Source organism: Crinia signifera, chromosome 5 (genome assembly GCF_055691185.1).
Source record: "Crinia signifera chromosome 5, ASM5569118v1, whole genome shotgun sequence".
Lineage (NCBI taxonomy): Eukaryota > Metazoa > Chordata > Amphibia > Anura > Myobatrachidae > Crinia > Crinia signifera.
The window spans coordinates 94,996,431-95,013,394 of NC_139221.1; positions in this window are offsets into that span (position 1 = coordinate 94,996,431).

The window sequence follows — 16,964 nt, forward strand, 5'->3', positions numbered from 1 at the left end:
GGCTGAGAGCATATCTAGCACAGTGACAGCAGGCAAGGAGGAAGACAGCTCGCCCCACAGTCAGTGGAAGGGGAGCCATCTCACCCCGCAGTCAGTGCGAGGGGAGCTACTCACCTCCACTGTTAGTGCACGGTGAGCTGTTGCAGGAGAGAGACAGTCAATGCTGGAGCCTGGAATGGTAATGTATGCCAGTGTAAAATTATTTTTATTAAAGTTGTACTTTTCTCTGAGTGTGTTTTTTAAATTAAACCTTCTTCATGCAGGTGAACTACAAGTCCAAGATGGCCCATTAATGCCCCGCATGCTGGGACTTGCGGTTTGCCAAGTTCCAGCATGCAGAGAAGGCATGCTGGGACTTGTAGTTCACCTGTAAAAAGCAATATTTACTTTTACGCGTATCAGCCCAGCGTCCACAGTCCACGGACGCCGGGGACAGCCCTGGGCTTCAGCCCTGGACGGGTGAAGCCTGTGGGGGGGACCCCTTTATTGGGTACCAGGTATCCCGTCCAGGGCTGACCAGCCACGGTGAGTATGATACGGTAGGGGGACCTTATGTAATAGTGTCCCCCGACTGTGGCATGAAACAGCGGGCAGTTGGAGCCTGGTGCTGATTCCAAAATACAAGGGACCCCCAGTTTTTGTTCCCCATATTTTTGGAACAAGGTCCAGCTCAATGAGCCCCAGGCTGGTTATGCTCAGGAGGGGGGACCCCACACCATTTTTCCCTGAAGTTTTTTTTAGACAAAATCACCCTCAAAATCACACATTTTCATGACTAACAATTGCACCATATAGCACTTTTTTGTCGCAAATCTCATTAAATAGCAAATCGATTCTCATTAGATATGCGAATTCAAGCAAAAAAATGCTATTTTATAAAGTGCAATATTGTGCGATATTGGAAAATGCGAAAATATCACATCCTATTAAATGTCACCCACTGTCTCTGTTGGTATCCATCACCATGCATAATATTGTGGCTTGGAGGCATGTGCAATACATTAACTGATTGTGACCAAAACAACCATACTGTATGGCCTAATAGAAAACTTAAGTGCTATCTGTCAGGCAATTAAAAATATTCCTTAGTATTATAAAATGAACATATACACAATGTAATTGGCCTAGGTGCAATTAAAATAACATATAAAATATACAGTAAACAACACTTATTTAATGAAGCTCATTCATCACTGCAATTAGTTATTCAAAGTCCACCTAATTACTGCTTTTAACATACCTGCTAATAGACAATTTATAGGTATAATTAGTACTGTATGTTGAAAATAGCTATAGATATTACAAACATATTTTTAGTTACATATTTATACATTAAGTAGATTGAATCCAAGAAGCTGGGATGTTAGAAAATTCCATAAGTACCACAAATTGCCGTAAGAGTTATTCATGGAATTCTCTGTATTGTTGTATTTTTGTGGTGCTTTCCATCCCTACAGTATGTTTTATTTTTGTTGTGTCTGATATTCTTCAACATTAAATCCCTTCCCGATCAAACCCCAACTGCATCACAGAATCAAAACACAAATACAGTACAGTACAGAATGACAATCTAATATAATTGTGAAGTAAAAGCAATAAATCCTAAACTGAACAGCCAGAATTTAGCACTTTTGTGAAATGACCTGTACCGCCACAAAATTTAATTCAAGCAAAACTTCATGGCAACATAACTCATCTCTTGTAAAAGAGTAAAAGAGAGAGTATTACAGTTTCAAGTCTTACCATTTTTTTAGCAGGTAAAATACCCATATTCATAGGAGAATCTTACATAGTTACATAGGGCCTTATTCTGGTTCGTGCGGCTGGGCCGTACGCGTACGTTCCGGGGGTTTTATTGATCTGCGCATGCGTACCATCTCCAATGCGCAGGCGCGACCACTCCACAACGCTTACGGACGGGTCTCTCCGTGCGAAAAAACCTGTACGCGAGAGTACGGACATTGGGGGCGGCATAGGGGCGTGTTGAGGGGAGCGGCCGAAATAATGAGGGAAAATGGGCGTAAACATGGGCATACACGGGGGTGTGCACAAAAAATCAACGGTGCTACTACCGCTCGATCGGCTAAAGCACCGTTCATTTCGGACACAAAACAGGCGGCCGCCAACCGCCACCTCAGACCACCCCTACAGATACCGCATGACAGCGGACGCCTGGGTTTGCTAATTTACGCTGATTACTACTCAAACACATACACCTGAATGTAATAAGCAATGCTGCAGTCTATTAAGTCCAAACCATGATTTCACTACCTGCAAGCCTACACACAGCACTCAAACACATTGGAAGCTTATCTTTCTATTCTTCTCTACATTTAAAGGTTTGTTTAATTTAAGGTAAGAATCTTTTTAAGACCTGCTTATATATGCTAAGGTAGGTATTTGTTAAACAGTTATACACATTCACTACGTGCTTTCATAGACTTTACACAGTAGCACACTCAATCTACAAAAGTCGACATGTGTCAACGTGTTCACTGTAATACAAACATAGCTTTTGTATTTATGATACAATAACATAAACCACATCTAACACCTACAAAGGATGTTTCAGCAATGTTTTAAGCCCATGTCCACTATTTTGCACACAATCTTTGTATAGTACCCAAAATACAGAACTGTACCACTTTCTGATCTGCTATGAATTGGATTTTACTACACTCTGGATGTAAGATGCCACCAATCACATTATTGCACTCACATCTCTCTAACAAAGGATTCCTACATCTGCTTATGACACTGTAAAATCATATATATTTAAATATTTAAACATGTTTGTTCACAAGCAATTTTATCATGTTTGGCCATCTTTAACATACCTGTACCAAGACATTACTGTTTTTTTAGGGAGGACACATATGCATTCCTACACAAATGTCCCTTTTGACCCTTGTTTGTCTACCTCACCCACTCCATGAGGAAATCATTGTTCTGGACCTGCTTTTACCTACCAATGTAGGAGCTACCTCACCTGCACACAAACTGCTTTCTCACCTATTAAGTTGCTCTGCACATGTGCTGACACAAACTAATTAGCAGGGAAAAGTTGGATGTGAACATGTGAATGGCCATGGAGAGGGTTACACATGGGAAACTTCTACCACACTGCAAGAAATGCTCAAAAATACCCTGCTCAGTAAGTACACATAAATGTATTATTTGTTTCACACAAGAAATTACACATACAACAATTGTGTTGTAATTGGGAAAATACATTTATTTGCTGTTCAGCATCACAGCTTATTTGCCACTTTAATGTCATAAAAAAAAAATATATAAAATATACACAAAAATTAAAATCAGCCAGAACAAGAGGTTGCATATCTCCAAACATGTGTTACCCTGCAAATGCAATGGTGAAAGAAATGTGGACACCAGAATACGTACTGCAACAACCAGGGTGAATACTAAGCATGATACACACCACCAAAAATTAATCCTGCATTTCTAGAGGTCAAAATAAGAACTTTAATGCCCATGGCACGAAAATGGATCGATGGCCAACTCAGGAAGTGGATGTCCAGTGCAATTTAAACATTTGGGGTCCAACCACAGAGGAAGTGAACCAGGTGTCATTATTTTGGCCCTTTTTTCCCCTTTTTAGATGGGGCCTTGGGGACAGGGGCCTTTGGCTCTGATGGCTTGCGCGGCCTTCCCCTACTGGACACAGGAGGGTCAGCAGAGGTGGAAGGTTGGGGAGCAGCTTGGGGTGGGCCAGCAGATGGGGGATTGTCCCTTAGGGACCTGGCGGTGGTGAGCAGCTCCACCAGAATGTCATTCTGGCGGCTGAATTGCTGGACAATGCTTTGCATGCCAGCCGCCAGAGTGTCATTGATGCGGTTTAAGGCCTCACACTGCTGCCTCTTTGTGGCCTTCCAATCTGCCAGAAATTCCATAACCTTCTGCAGACAGACCGCAGACTCCTCCCCTCACTGCTCAATCCTCTCCAGCATCACCATCCACCTGGCATCCCATGAGTCCTGTGGCTGGGGGTGTCGTCTTGGTGGAGGCTGGACCACTTGCTCCACCTGTGGCTCTGCAGAGGAAGATGCTGCCGGTTCATCCTGTGTTTCTGCTTCTTCTAGGATAATAATTGAAAACAATGTCACCATCACATACGCACTAAAAAATATCTTTCCAAATACAATGCATTACTGTGACTTACCATCAAAAGCAGCAGCAAAGACCTCCACCGGGAGCTCACTATCCATATTGGATATCCCCCTGACCACGGCCACATCAATAACATCCAAGGCGTCCTGCTCCAGGGGGGTATATTCCAAATGATCTGGCATAGGCCCCCTCCCGGTGGACATGCTGTGGTTGTACCGGTCAGTCATCTTCCTCTTCAGTGTAGTTTTGAAGTCTGACCACCTACAAGTTAAAAAATACAAATATCAAATATCACCATGAGATATGTGCACCACTGTGCTAGTGAACATCATGACTACGTTACATTTCCTAGTGTGGGTGATCTTATGTTTTTTAGCCATATGTTTCCCACACACACATTAATGTCTCCATTATGAGGCATTTCAGTGTCTCATCTCATTCATTAGGCCACTAAATGCACATACATAGATCACTATGCAGAAATGACATCATCCATGGCCAAATTATGCACCTCCACCTGGTGTGAAACTACACATTCCACCATAGCTTGACAGTGTTGTTATTATGGAGTAATTTAACTATGGGAAGGCATACTGGGATGTGTAGTTTCTCACCAGCTACATGTGCACGGTTTGGTCATTCTTGTTTCAGTAGCATCATATGGAACATGTTACAACAACTCTTTTTCAACAACACACTTTCTGTTGTCCCATCACATACTTCACATGAGCAGAACTGTGCCCATAACCTCACATCACACCAATGGTGCATGTTTCATATATAAATGTGGGTTATTAGACATGGTTGTGTTCACATGTGACATTGAAGTGTAGCACTATCTACAAACACACCTTTCTATTATTCTCAAAACATACATGTAACATATGTACACACATATGACATTATCAGGGGGAGAAACACACTTCTAGAAATGCAGGGTTTCTCTTTTTGGTGGTGGTATCCTGCTCAGTCCCCGCCCTAGATGTTGCAGCTCGTTTTCTGGTGGCCCCAGTTCTCTCACCATGCACCTGCTGGGTCACACCTGTTTGGAGAGATGCAACCTCTTGTTCTGGCTGGTTGCTTGGCCCTTGTGGAGCTGGTGGCATTGCAGTAGTGGCTGTTAGTGAGGGGCCCCCTTGCTCTTGGGTCCTCCTTGTCCTCTCCTGCTCCCTGTGCCTCAACCTTTCAAGCAAGGATTCTGCTCTTGCTCTCTGTAGAGCGTCCTCAGCTGCGGAATCATCTGAGCTAGACATGTTTGCAGCAATTCTGGCCTGCATCTGACTGAATATTTATATGGTAATCTCCCGCCATGAACAAGGGGGCGTATATTTTTCCCGCAATGTAGTAGCTAATTTACGCCGATATTTCCCGGCGATAATTCCCGCTTAAATTACGCAGGTCTCAACGCACCTGAACATTCACCTGTACATGCACATACACAGGTTGTGGACCATTGTGTGCTACATGGTGAAATGTGTGCACCTGTCATTCCAATGATGAGTGTTGTCAGGTGGTATCTGTTGGAGTTCGTGTATGCTTTCTGAATCACATTTAAAAACATCACGTTATAATGCTTTCCTTACATATGTAATGAGTATGAAATTGTCATACACCAACATGTTGTATTGTGCCTTTTTATCAGCGTATTTATTAGTAGACGGTTGCGTGTATTATTTTCAGCACACTGTATATACAGTACGTCTCTCCATGGAAATCGTTGTATTGTGCTTTTTTTATCAGCGTATTTATTAGTAGACGGTTGCGTGTATTATTTTCAGCACACTGTATATACAGTACGTCTCTCCATGGAAATCGTTGTATTGTGCTTTTTTTTATCAGCGTATTTATTAGTAGACGGTTGCGTGTATTATTTTCAGCACACTGTATATACAGTACGTCTCTCTATAAATTGAAAGCATACTGTTGGTTATGGTGTGTGTATATCGGAACGGTCCGCGTAAGTTTCTATTCGCATCCAGTTTGTTAATGTAAGAAGGATTAATAAAGTTAATACTAAACAAACAAGTTTTTAGACCAATCAGCAAGCACCAAAAGTTATATATGTACCTGCAATTAATAACTGCGCCATTGCCAATATGTCTTCAACCAGGGCTAACGCCTTTTCGAACCAGGAGCTGGTGGCCTTGGTTGAGGTGATGGACAGGCGCCTGGGGCCCAGGGGCCCATATGTGTCCAACATGGACAAGCGGCGGGCATATAATGCTGCCCGCCGGCTAATATACGCCCGGACCGGCATCCGCAGAAGCCTGGCCCAAGTGGAGCGGCGCTGGTCTGACCTGCGCCGGCGGCAGCCAGTGATGCTCTGTTCAATTCGCCGCCATATTGCCCGATGTAAGTTTTTATTTACTAGTATGTCTGCGTTTTTTTGCAATGATTTCTGTACTTTCTATAAATATGTTCATGAGTATGTGGGTGTATATGGGGTGTATAGGGGGTGTATATGGGTGTATAGGGGGGGTATAGGGGTGTATATGGGGTGTATAGGGGGGTATATGGGGTGTATAGGGGGGTATAGGGGTGTATAGGGGGGTATAGGGGTGTATATGGGGTGTATAGGGGGGTATATGGGGTGTATAGGGGGGTATAGGGGTGTATAGGGGTGTATAGGGGGGTATATGGGGTGTATAGGGGTGTATAGGGGGGTATATGGGGTGTATAGGGGGTATATGGGGTGTATAGGGGGTATAGGGGTGTATAGGGGGTGTATAGGGGGTGTATAGGGGGGTATATGGGGTGTATAGGGGGTATAGGGGTGTATAGGGGGTGTATATGGGGTGTATAGGGGGGTATATGGGGTGTGGAGGGGGGTATAGGGGTGTATAGGGGGTGTATAGGGGGTGTATAGGGGGTATATGGGGTGTATAGGGGGGTATAGGGGTGTATAGGGGGTGTATAGGGGGGTATATGTAGTCGCTATGTTTTTGGGTGTAGCATATCAATTAGTTAGCATGATAAATTTATGAAATATTACAGAAATGAAAATTTGTAAGGTTATGAGCATAACTAATGTGAATTTTTCATTCCCCCATTTTTATGAAACCCAACCTTCGATTTCTATGCCATCAACATGAACATTTCAGCACGCGCCAGGGCAAGCATGGAAGCCCGGGAGGAGGCAGCCCGGGAGGAGGCAGCCCGGGGGGAGGAAGAGGAAGGCCGTGAGGAGGAAGAGGAGGAAGAGGAAAGGCGTGAGGAGGAAGAGGAGGAAGAGGAAAGGCGTGAGGAGGAAGAGGAGGAGGAAGAGGAAAGGCGTGAGGAGGAAGAGGAGGAGGAGGAAAGGCGTGAGGAGGAAGAGGAGGAGGAGGAAGAGGAAAGGCGTGAGGAGGAAGAGGAGGAGGAGGAAAGGCGTGAGGAGGAAGAGGAGGAGGAGGAAGAGGAAAGGCGTGAGGAGGAAGAGGAGGAGGAGGAGGAGGACACATTGGGGCCTGCTGGAGCACACCCCATATCAACATCCCCTTCCACCAGCCACTCCTCTACCCCCACCCACACCCCTACCCCCACCCACAGCCCTACCCCCACCCACACCCCCTCCCCACCCCATTTCCAACCACCCTACACCTCCCCACCACCCACCCCAAACCTCTCCTATCCCCACTCCAACCCACTACCTCTATCCCAAGTCCTATCCCATCCCCCTTGCTCCTGACCCCCCCAACCACCAGACACCCAACCAGCGGCGAGCAGGATGGCTCAACTAGCCGTAAGTAAATAATGTGGCTAATGTTTACCTACACATTTATACACATAAACAATCACAACAACCACATATCTGTATCCAACATCAACATTAGTTGCAACATATCAGTGCAGGGCCACCATGAGGTGTGGCCTGGCCTTCTCCAGGAACAAGGGTCCCCTTGGTGTTTTTTTTTAGTGTGGCCATGCCTCACCCCTTGAATAATTAACATAACAGTACATCCAATGACATATCCCACATTAGTGGTGTTGTAGTTATGTGGGTCCAGGTGTTGTGTAACTCCACTTCACAGCATGATGTGCAACATTAATTTATAGATTGTTTTGTTAATAGTGTGTGAGGCCATGCAGATGCATGTTTTACAAACATAGCTTTAGGCCTATAATTTGTACAGCAAGGTCCAAAATTTAAAATAGTAAGGAGTGCTTAAGCCACAACAATGTCATAACCCTTAAATAGCACAGCCTAATTGTGAGGTTAGAGGTGAGTCCCCCAAAACAAAACTACCAATTGGAATACAGCATACATCCATCCAAGAAGGAGTAATTAATTTAATGTTATGTAATATGTACAGTATGTGTGTGTCAACAGAATAGTATTTAGGACCGTGTTTACAGCAGACACATCTTCAATGTAGTTGTAAAATGTATGTGGCCTTCACAGTTAACTCCCAAATTCAGATTGTGTTACAATGCAACAAACATTTGTGTATATGATATATTAAATATACTGTAATGTTTTTTTTCCCTTCACTACAGACACAGAACAGCACCAGGATGATGTGGCCGACTGGAGGCCCTTCTTTAATTCCCCCCCCCCCCCCCCCCCTTACTCTGTTTTGTTGAAATAAATGTTTTTGAAAAGTTAGAAGTTTCCTGTGTTTTTAATCATAAATATGTGAGAGGGTTTGTAAGAGCAGGTACATACAGATGTGTAATGTAAGTTAGATTGGAAATTTGAGGTGAGGGGTAACCATTGATGTGTGAATTTGTGTGTTTTTTAGTTAAATAACACATAGTGAAAATGCATGAATGTTTAATGTTGTTAGATTAAAACATCACACATAACATCAGGGTAGGTATACATGTTACACATTTTGGACAAAACAATTATGGACATAATTTAGTACATACACACAAACACCAACATAAATTTATTTAAAAGTAAAAGCAATGTGGGGACACATAGATAGTGATTAAAATGCAACATTAGAACATAACAAATATACATGTAATGAGGGTTAAAATGTTAAGTTATTAGGGTCTTTATTAAGATAGACAATTGAGTTAATAAAAAACAATAATTGAATAACAATTTGATTAATTAATTAATTGCCTTAATTATAGTTGAAAGGCAAGATTTGCAGGTCCATATATGTGAAGGGTATGCCAGCGTGCACGGACGTACGCTCACTCTCACGAGCGGTGACATAAGCTGAGTTTTCCATTGAAAACAATAGCGACCCGTCCGTGCAAGCTGGCGTACGCTCAGATTGCCGCAAGAAGTCGGCGGGAAGACGGACGAGAGACGCCCGTAAACGGTGGCGTACGCTCTGTTGTACGCCAGTTGTCGGTGTGTAAGGGGTGATCCGTCCGTGTACGTTGGCGTACGCTCAATTGTACGCCACTCCCCTTCGACGTTGTTTCTGGCCGTACGTATGCGGCTGATTTGTGGGTGGACTTAACCTCAACGGCCGCGTACGGAGAGCGTACGCTAATATGGAACGTACGCACGTTTGGCCGCACCAACCAGAATAACCCCCATAGTTACATAGTAGTTAAGGTTGAATAAAGACTTGCATCCATCGAGTTCAACCTTGGTTAGCGAGTATGATCTATTAGCAGATTATGATTATGATTTTCCAACCATATTTTAAACATGTTTATTGTGTCTGCCGACACCACCTCACTGCAAAGAAAGTTCTAGAGTTTGGTTGCCCTGACCGTAAAAAAAAAAATCCTTCTAAGGGAATAAAATCTTCTTTCCTCTAATCTAAATTCATGCCAATGTGTCCTAGAGTCCTTCCTTACAGATAAAAGGCCACCTGACAGTTCCTTATATTGGCCCCTGATATACTTGTACATGTTAAGCATGTCCCCCCTTAAACGTTTCCTCTCTGTGTAAACAATCCCAATTTGTTAAATCTGTCCTCATAGCTTAAATTCTCCATTCTCTTTATTAACTTTGTTGCTCTTCTTTGGATTTTTTCCAGTTCTTTGATGTCCATTTTATAGTGTGGAGCCCAGAATTGTACTCCATATTCTAGATGCGGTCTAACCAATGCTTTGTACAGTGGCATAATTACTTTTGTGTCCCTAATCTCCATTCCACTTTTTATACATCCTATTATCCTGTTTGTTGCTATATGACACTACACCCTCAGTTTGTTATAAATTTGGACTCCTAGGACCATTTCAAGTTCTGAATTACCCAGTGCCTCCTGCTTAGGCTATAACTAGCACATTTGTTATGTCACCCAAGATGCATAACCTTGCATTTATCCACATTGAACCTAAATTTCCAAATTTTTGCTCACTCATTTCATTTATTAAGATTGCTTTGAAGCATGAAGACATCCTCAGTTGATCTCATTACTCTGCTCAATTTTGTGTCATCAGCAAAGATGGAAACATTGCTGAGAATACCCACCCTAATATTGTTAAGAAATATGTTAAATTAAAGGGGCCCTAGCACCGACCCCTGTGGCACTCCACTTAATACTGGTATCATATTTTATACTGCACCGTTCACAACCACTCTCTGTTTTCTATTACGCAGCCAGTTCCTTAACCAGCTACAAATTCCTACCCCTAGTCCCAGATCATCCATTTTATTTATCAACCTCTTCTTCGACACTGTATCAAAAGCCTTAGCAAAATCTAGGAAGACCACGTCTACATCATTTCCATTATCAAGGTTGTTGCTGACATCCACATAAAAGCCTAGTAAATTTGTTTGGCACCAGCCATTTTTCTCAAATCCATGTTGGTTAATACTGATTAAACTATGAAGCTCTAAATATTTTTGGATATCATCCCTTTAAAAATCCCTAAAATAAATTACCCAGTATTCATGTTAAGCTCACATGTCTGTAATTATCAGGGTCATCCCTTTTTTCTTTTTTGAATAATGCTACTACCTCTTCTATTCTCCAGTCTTTTGGTACCTTGCCAGATCAAAATGTGTTCTCAAAAACGTAATACAGAAGGGTTGCTAATTTCTGCCTTAATTCCATTAGTACCCTGGGATGAATCCTATTTGGGCCTGAGGATTTGTTTATTTTGATTTTGCTGAGCTGCAATTTTATCTCATCTGTCGTGAAAGCAATATTAAGATCTAGTTTGCTCATCCCATTTGCGGTGACTGTATGCTCCACTGTCTGCTCTTCCCTAGTAAACACAGATGAGAAAAACAAACTTAACAGTTCTGCTTTTCCCTTATCCTCTGTAAAGCTTTTACCATCGATATTGGTTAATGGTCCTGTGTTCTCTTTAATTATTTGTTTACTATTGATGTATTTGAAATCTTTTTAGTCACAAACCATTTTGAGTCCTCAAGCCTTAACCCATTGAGTGGTGGGTTTTTCTGGGGCAGGACAAACTTATCAGGGCAGGCTTGTCCTGCCCCAGAAAAACTCACCACAGAACTTAGGGGCAGCCCCTTCCCCTGTCGCTTACACCTCCCCCTGTTCTCACCACCATCCAGAGCTGACTCCACACCCCAGATCACCAGGGATGTTCTGGGTGGCTTGAGGGAACTCCTAAACTCTCCTGAGTAGCATTGAATTTTCCTGAGCTGGTGCCTGCTCACTGCTGCAAATGGCGGTGTGTGCAGCGGAAGGGGAGCCACTGCTGCTATGGTGGGGAGTTGGGACTGGCTGGCTGGGTGGGGGAGTGACAAGGGGGTGGGGGAGCAGTAGGGGGGTGCCCCTAGAGGTGTTTTTTTTTAACTTAAATTTGCTTAACAACCATGTCGATGGGATGCCCGAAAGTTTTCCGGGAGAAAAACCACCACAGTGGTTAAAGTGACTTGGGTATTAATGGATTCTCTGCCTCTGTATATGTTCCGGCCCTGTATCAATGAGCTGCCATACAGTATGTTGCCTTTTCCTTGACCAGATCCAATGTTGTTGCCTTTATTTTTCCCTGTTACCTGCTCTCAAAATAAAATATGCATGTAATGATTTTGATTTGAATTTGTTTAATGTACATCCTTAAGGGCCCCACACAGGGCGATATGAAGCCATTTTCTGAGCGATTTTACATATTTTAAATTAATTGCTCAGAAAATGGCAGAGAATTGCTGTGTGTGGCACACACCGCAATTCATAAACGCGTCCCCACAGCCCCGCTATTCCTAACCACACCTCTGGTTAATTCAGAGCACTCGTTCAGAACATCGCCAGCATATAGCAATCCCGCCTGCATGAGAAGCTGCAGGCTCCATCCGCGGCTGGCCTCCGCTTCTCCCTCACCAGGGTCCCGGCTGCCTCCTGCCTCTAGGAAGCCCCGGCACTGTAGCTGTGCTCCCTCTGGCCACTGGTCCCGTCCACTGTCCCTGCAGAGGTCAGGGTATCTGGGTCGTGCGAGTGCACTGATTTCAGTATTATTTCCTGCATCAGGCTCCTGGAGTCCTGGTACTTAATTGCGCTCATGCTTCTGCAGGGACATTGGGCAATGCTGGAAGCATGGAGGAGACACCTCTCCAGTAGTTATGCGCATTCAGCAGTTTGCTCACTGCAGTATGCCCCAGTGTGCTGGCAGAAGCAGCATGCGCAAAATTAAGTACTGGGAGCATAATGTAGGGAATAATATTGCAATCTGCGCACTGAGTATAACTATCCCCGGCTACCCTGACACCCCCCCTCCTTCTGTGAACACATAGCGAGAGGGCACTAGGGTGGCAAATGGCATCTGGATGGGAAACACCCTGGTGGTCATGCAGGGCAGCCACATAAACATATGAATTGAAGTTCCCAGAGGAAGCGCTGTGGAGTAGGGACAGTGTATTGCCACCAAGGGCCGCTGGGCGCCCCTGGACCACTCACAGCCAATGCTGGTCCCCTTACTGCCCCACTGGAAAATGACGGACACCTACACTTGGCTTTCATCCTCACCAACCAGCTCTTGTCACCGTCGCTGCGGGAGCCCTGCATCCATCAAGTCTGGTAGGCCTGCTATCACTCTCCCAGTTGTCACTCTCTTTGTGCCCTGCTGTCACTCTTCCAATGACCCCTACTGTCCCTCTGTCTGCTGTCACTCTTCCTGTGTCCCTGCTGTTACTCTCCCTGTCCCCACTATATTTGTGTCTCAGCTATCACTCTCCCTGTCCCTGTGTCCCCACTGTCACCTCCTCTGTCCCTACTATCACTCACTCTGTCCCTATGCCCTGCATATCATTTCACCCACCCTAGTGCCCTGGGTCTCACTGTGCCCTCCATAGCACCCTCCATCTTACTATGCCATCCAGAGCACCTTGCATCTCACTGCACCCATCTACACCATCCCTAGCACCCTGCATCTCACTACGCCATTCCAAGCACCCTGCATCTCACTGCACCATCCTTAGCAACCTTGTGTCTCACCTCACCCTCCCTAGTGCCCTGCATCTCATTGCACCCTCCCTAGCGCCCTGCATCTCAATGCACCCTCCCTAGCACCTTGCATCTCAATACACCCTCCCTAGCACCCTGCTTCTCCCAACGCCCTTCCTACCACCCTGCATTTCACTACATTCTCACTATAGCCCTGTATCTCACTACATCCTCCATAGTGCCCTGTGTCTCACTACATCCTCTCTAGTGCTCTGTGTCTCACTGCTCCCTCCCTACCACGCCCAGCATCTCACTACAGAAATCCACCAAATGCCGCCATCAAGCCCGCTGACGCCACCCAGGAGCCCCGCCGATGCCTACCTGAAGTGAGTACCCACTGATGCTGCCTCCTGTCCACCGCGCCAGCCCTCTTCTGTCAGCTGCAGGAGTGAGAGGACGCGAGGCTGAACTCCGGACTGGGTAAGTTTGCCACCAACGTTTATTTATTAAGAAAATGTATTTTATTTATTTATAAGATTATTTAGGAAATTACTGTCTATACCATATAACATTATTTAGGTGATGAAGTGCAGTTTTTATACATCACTTTCTGTGACAGTTTTGTCAGATTTGAAATCTCCCATGCTGAATCTCCCGTTATGAATCTCTGACACAAATTTCTCTGTATGTGGCTCATTATCTGAGAGAGTAAAATCTCTCATGCTGAATCTCACGTTATGAATCTCTGGCACAAATCTCTGCGTATGTAGGGCCCTTTTAGTTCAGTTTGTATATTAATTAAATTCTACAATAAAAATGGCTGTTAAGCGGAATACTGCAACAGGCTTGCTAAGATGGCTAAACTACGGTACTAAATCTAATGGTGATCACCACAGTCTCAGAATTTGTATTTTAGTGTCTTGTATCATTTGTAGATAAAACCCTCCAACAAGTATCCAGCAGACAACTAATTACCAGAAAGTTCAACTATCCTTTCTTAGTAAGGGAAGAGCTATAGCTGAAGAAATTATTTAGTAATATGATTTTTGAAAGGGTTAAGAACAGATTGGGATTTTTTTCACACAAAGTAAAGCTGAGCACACACATACTGTAAGTATGGGTCATAGGGCTGACAAGAGAAAGGTCAGCATGCATGAAGGTCGACACCCCCCAAGGTCAACATGAGGTTAGGTTGACAGGGTCATTAGGTTGACACACGCTTTAGGTCCACATGGCCAATGTCGATAGGTTGAGGGTTGGGGTTTTAAAAAAATTTGTCCCGAATGTCAACAAAATCAACATGGACACCATAACATTGCAATGTTTACTCATTTCAGGGCTCTCTGTGCTCACCATGCTTCAGGCACCCTATTTTATTCTCCCACCACACCCCAGTTGATGGTAAGGCATGAAATACCGCCTGTTGGCACATGTCAGCTCAAAACAAGTACATACAGTAAACCCACATCGACTTTTTGACTGTCGGCCTTGGCCATATTGACTTAATGCTGGGGTCGACCTAACCCCATGTCAACCTTGTGAAGTGTAAACCTTGACCCATGTTGACCTTCAGTGGTCAACCCAATGCATGTCGACCTTCCTCTTGTCGACCAAAAGACCATATACCCTTAAGTTGTCTATTGAAATAAATGTGGATATGCAACCTAAAAGTCCACAGCACACTACATATAACAAACAGAACCCTTCTGTCCAGTTACTATGGGACCAATTCAGACCTGTCCCCACAGGTCCGACTTTCGCTCCATCCCTGATGGGGTGGGGGTCTGTGCATGCACATGATTATATGATTATATGCATGTGCAAACCCCTGCAGCAAACAACATTGGCACATGTTTCATTTGTGGGCGCTCGCTGCCGGATTAACAAGCGGGGGGGGGGGGGGATTCTAATTCTAACTGGCCCATCCAGTATCTGAGTCTTTGTGTAGTTGTTGAATAATTAGGCCAGAAGAGGTGGATAGCACAAAGTCCAAATTGTAGGGGACATATTGTTGGGATATCCCAGGTGCTGCTTCGGGGTTCTCTCCAGGTCCAAATGATGGGGGTGTCTGTCCAGCAGGTCCCTCTTGAGTATACATCCACTCACATGGCAGCCCTGGGATTTGGGTGGCAGGGGGTGTGCATCTGGCGGGGAGTTTACCTGCTTGCTAGGTAGCTAATATATGCAGCCTAGCAAGCAGGTCTGAATTACCCTATGTATACCCATTCCACCACTCCCTGATTTGCATACTCAGAGTCCCCTTAGCTATTCACAGTTGCTTAGGCTCAGCCACAGAGCTAAACATTGCAAGACCAGACTACAAAACAAAGCTGTGTGCAACTCTAAATTTGCCTGGGTGGGGTAAACTTACTAAGAATTATATATTACCCATGTTTGACTGAGATCAAACATGGATGGGATTGATTAAACAATACAGTAATTTACTATGATCCCATGTTTGATGGGATCGTGTTTTCTAATGGTGTATGTAGTAATGTTTGGCTGCCAGGTTTGGCTGCCAGGTTTGCTTTATGTTTGGCTGCCAGGTTTGCCAGCAACCATAAAGCCTGCAAGGATCATTGATAGTCATGTGGTGCTCCTGCATATAAATGTGTAGAAGTTTTTAAAAAGTAGGAAAATAAAACTGTGTGGGGTCACTCCTCCTAAGCATAACCAGCCCAGGCTCATGCCCCTTTCAGACCACACTTATTACCCGGTATTTTGCCATTTTTTTACTGTTTCAAAATGGTAATATGTGCGGTATGAAAGGTCCAGAGTGAATTTACCGGTTCCAGAAAACCGGTATTTCTAAACGGTAAAAATCATGTAAAAATGTTTTTACAGTCAGAATGTGGAGGGACAAAACAGCATTGAAATGGTAATATACCGGTAATATACATTATTTACCGGTAATATACCGGTATTTTTAAATGTTTCTAAAAATGGGTCAGACAGCTAAAACCCCTTTCTCACTGCATATCTTAAATGGTACACATTTAAAAATACCGGTTCGATGCCGTTTTTGCGGTGTGAAAGCAGCATCTTTGAGCTAGGTTGTAAAAATACAGGAAAGACAGGGACAAAACAGCATTGAAATGGTAATATACCGGTAATATACATTATTTACCGGTAATATACCGGTATTTTTAAATGTTTCTAAAAATGGGTCCGACAGCTAAAACCCCTTTCTCACTGCATATCTTAAATGGTACACATTAAAAAATACCGGTTCGATGCCGTTTTTGCGGTGTGAAAGTAGCATCTTTGAACTAGATTGTAAAAATACAGGAAATGAGCATAAAATACGACAAAATGAGCATAAAATACAGATAGTTACAGATTATCCAAGGGTGGAATTCAATTTCCTTTTGGTAACACCAAGCAAATGTACAATGAAGACTTTCTCTCACCATATGCTGGAGTTGCGGTGGGCTATGCTTCCATGTGAAGTCCTGCGGCCACACCGCAGATGGCTTGCTATAGGTAAAGTGCAGGTGCGTTCTTAAAGTGTCTGGTCATTTTAAAGTGCAAAGTGAAAGTGCACTGAGATCGGCAGTCTGTATCCAAAAAAGCTGCAACGCG